The sequence below is a fragment of the Triturus cristatus genome, chromosome 3_2 (genome assembly GCF_964204655.1).
Source record: "Triturus cristatus chromosome 3_2, aTriCri1.1, whole genome shotgun sequence".
Classification (NCBI taxonomy): domain Eukaryota; kingdom Metazoa; phylum Chordata; class Amphibia; order Caudata; family Salamandridae; genus Triturus; species Triturus cristatus.
The window spans coordinates 534,646,900-534,650,715 of record NC_140584.1 but is presented as its reverse complement, the minus strand read 5'-3'; the positions used below and the strand labels follow the sequence as shown (position 1 = coordinate 534,650,715).

Below are 3,816 nucleotides of genomic sequence, written 5' to 3'. Positions count from 1 at the left end.
TTACACGGAAGGTGATTGGGTTACATTAGGGCTAAAAGGGACGGATAATCATAGGTCAGGCATTCATAAATGACAATTGTCCCCCACCTTATCTCCAGAGTTGCGAATAAGGATTACCGTGTTGTCTGTATAATAATGCTGCAACCTAATACAGTGCTCTATGGTCCACGCTAGATAACACCACCTACAATACGTATAAGGGAACGTAATGCATGATCAAGTGTGGGAAATGCCTTTCTTGTTTAAGGGAAGGTCGATATATTCAAGGGTCCGTAATATGAAAGAATAAATGCCACCAGGAACAGATATCACTCCGGCCAAATAAAGACCGAGAGGCGCCTTAACTTCAGGCTCCACTCTTAAGTACAACAGAACACCAATATAAGTTTTAGCCCAAGGAGTCTGCACAACCGAACAACATGTGGAACAGGACCCACAGGACCCACGGAAAACAACAGAAGAAAAGGCACGGACTCCGAGACCTTACTTGGTAACGGGGAATTCAGCCGGGAAAGCTACACCAACCAGAAGGAATCGAGCGGCTATTGTTGCCGCTTCTGTAAGCACGAAAAACGCCACTCCAAACCAGGAACAACGCGTACACCAGCATACGGTTACTTCGACACATCAGTAACCGGAAACAGGAAACACAATCAAACCGGAAGTCAGGCAAATCTTCGAGGGGACGGAAATGGGCTATCTGCAAGAACGCTAAGCAGCGTTAGCACACCCTTCATACTTTAAATACTATCTGCGTCTCAGGGGCATGACCGACACTCTCCCGGTCACAACTTTCTAATTTCCATTTTTACTATGATTGTTGACCTGGAATCTTTCTTCTTTTCTCGACCCTGCACTGGTTTCATTATATCTTACCATTACATATCTCATTTACAGTATCTTTATATTTTTCGTTTTTTAGTATATGCACTTATTTACATTGATACATTAATCTTTATTAGTTTTTTCTTTAAACATTGTTATGACCAGTCTGGATTTCATTTTCTTCACTCCATTTCAAGATGGCCGCCATATTCCTTTTCCAAGTCCTTTTACTATTGCAAGTTTTTAGGCATGCATATAGACGCGGTTTCCACTTGGGCGTTTCAAAAGATTCACCACTCCTTTATCGAGCACAATTTATTAGCGTCCACGTACTGATTATTGGTGAGTACGTTTTTGGAACGACCACACTCTTTGGCTTACCATTTGCTTTTTCATAATCCCCATTTCTGATATGTTTTTTGCATTCGTTTTGCCCACAGTGACTCTTCGGGGTCTTAAAACATTACCGTTTGTTGCACACAGTGTTTATTGACTTTACCGTTTCTACGCCTATCGGGTGAGTCACGTTTTGCGATCTATTATTCAGTAGACTTGCTCCTTGATGTTTCTTTTAAAGCTCATGCTTACGCATTTTTATTTATTCTTCCTCAGCAATTTGCAAGCATATTGGTTATATACAATCACAAGGTGAGCCCATTCACATTTCCTTGCATGCTCACGTCTACACCACCTTAGCATTGTTTTCAATCTTTCTTTTTTGTGTTCAGCTTCTCATTTTTCATTCAGTTTAAAATCATATTTTATAGCAACTAAGTAATCACCATACTTGCAGCATTTTTCCCGTCTTTATTTCTCTTCTCCTGTCTGAACACACCTTTATTCATTAACTAACCACACACTGTTCTTTCAAACAGTGATCTAGTTTATATCACTTTACCTGAGGCACCAAACACATCACTAACCATATAAGTGGTAGCTAATCTCATTAGCACCACATGTATATTAAGGGTTCAACAAAGCCCAATACCATTTATTAACTGGTACCCCCATGTTGTCTTCCTTCAAAAAGCATTATAAAACAATTGTGGATGTCACCAGTAATACTTATTTTTGTCTACAGGTTGCCCCTGACGAAGGGACGTGTCCGTCCCGAAATGCATTGGGCCTTTTCTTAAACAATATGTATATTGATTCATTTTGTCCAGCATGATGTAATGCTACATATGTTTTACATGTTTTGTTTATTCATGTAATATGACGCACCTTGGAGAATGATCATGTTCTTTTTGATTTGACTTGAACAAAGTACACTGTTTATTCATACATATAAATATAATGTATTAAATCCATTCATGTTTCGATTGATTTATCATGACCTAGAAGATATGCATATAAAATACTAGGGTTCATTAGTAACCCGTTGCACGGGGCACACAAACCTAGCCGGTTTGTATCTCTTTTCCTTTAGTGCAAATGCCTGACTTGACAGCAGGCGTAGCACTGTTGCACCTTTGAGTTGAACTAGAACACTCAGTTTATCCTAAAAACAGGTGTGCCTTTCCCTCTCTGTTATAAACTAGGTCATTTATATGGCCAAAAATGTGGGGCTCTACTCGTGCATTTAGTTGAGTCAATAGCATAAGATTACTGAAAAAGTAGATATGAAACATTTAATTTGAGAATTATTGAAAATTTGAGAAGGGTATGGTACAAGATAAAGCCATTTCCTAGACCCACACAGTATGAGGCACATAATGCCTGGGCTCGTGCAGCTCAAGTCTTAGAAATATAGAAATATCAGGGTAGAGTCAGACAGGCAGTACGTAGCTGTGCCAAAGCTAGATGGGTTGCGGAACAACCAAAATGGAGAGCTGACATTATTAAGTGAACTAGGCTATACCTTGCATTGATGAGTGAGAAAGAAAAAGAAAAAGGAGGATAAAGTAGCGTGCAGAAGCATCTGGCAAAGAAAGTGCTAGTGATTCTAGTGATGACTTGCTGGATGTGTTATTGTCAACCCGTTCACATCCTTATAATTTGACCCAATCCACAGGAAAGAGTTTTGGAGACTCTAAGGAAGCCACCATTCCAGTGAATACAAGTCAGAATCTTATGGGAGAGATTTCAGGGAGCCATGCCCCTTTTAACTATACTGTTTCAAGTGCCCCAGACACAATAACAGTTACAATTGGTCCTAAAGTTCCCTTCTACAAACCTGAGTCATCGGGAACCACAACACATGCTTTGACGGTTCCAACTGAAGCAAATACCGCAACTACTGTCCCTGTTGCCCCCAGATGGGTAGACATTGGAAGAACTCCTTTGGTCCCAAATAGGGTGACTTTACCATATATTGCTCCTGTATCATCGACAATGAATTAGACAGGACTTACCTCTGTAGAGGATCCAACTCAGAGATCACCAAATTCTCATCTGTCCATTTGGAATTCACCTCAGTGTATTTTAATCAGTAGTCCTCAGGAAGGGATAATGCCCAATACTTCTGGAGTCCAAAATAGTGTAAATTCACAAGTGCAGTGGATGTGGTCAAATTGAAATTAGAATTGGGTGAGATGATACCAGGAAATCTTGATCTTTCCGGGATAGAGACCTATCAAGAGAATTAACTTATTTACGTGTTCAAGGATGTCACTAAGCGTGCAGGACAAGCTCATGATAAGCTGTCTGAATTAGCTTGAGTGTATGATGTAGATTTAAGTAGAACCGAATGAAATCCTTACAGAAAAATTACAGCGTATGTTATGAATAAAATGGAATAACCAGTATGAGATCATCAGAAATGAAAATGAAAATGCAAATGCGAGTATTAATTGGTATCATTCAGAAATGGAGTGAGTTAAACAAGTGGGAAGGTAGATGGGTCCAAAAAAAGCCCAAAGAAAGCAAAGGGAGAGCGGCCTCCATCTTTGATAGCTGGAGAAGGTGCCTCAAATTTGCCATTGAGAGAAGTGAGTGGTGGAGATTAGAATATGGCTCATTATATCTCGATGTATTACATCGCGTGCTTTT

The 3,816-nt window shown here is 39.8% G+C and overlaps 1 long non-coding RNA gene across 1 annotated transcript; it reads left to right on the top strand.

Moving 5' to 3' along the window:
• Nucleotides 1-1,077: 1,077 nt before the first annotated feature.
• Nucleotides 1,078-2,135, top strand: LOC146857661 (uncharacterized). Its single transcript, XR_014979597.1, has 4 exons — nucleotides 1,078-1,167; nucleotides 1,266-1,342; nucleotides 1,438-1,473; nucleotides 1,907-2,135. It is a non-coding gene; the product is annotated as an uncharacterized LOC146857661 (long non-coding RNA).
• The last annotated feature ends 1,681 nt before the right edge of the window (nucleotides 2,136-3,816 follow it).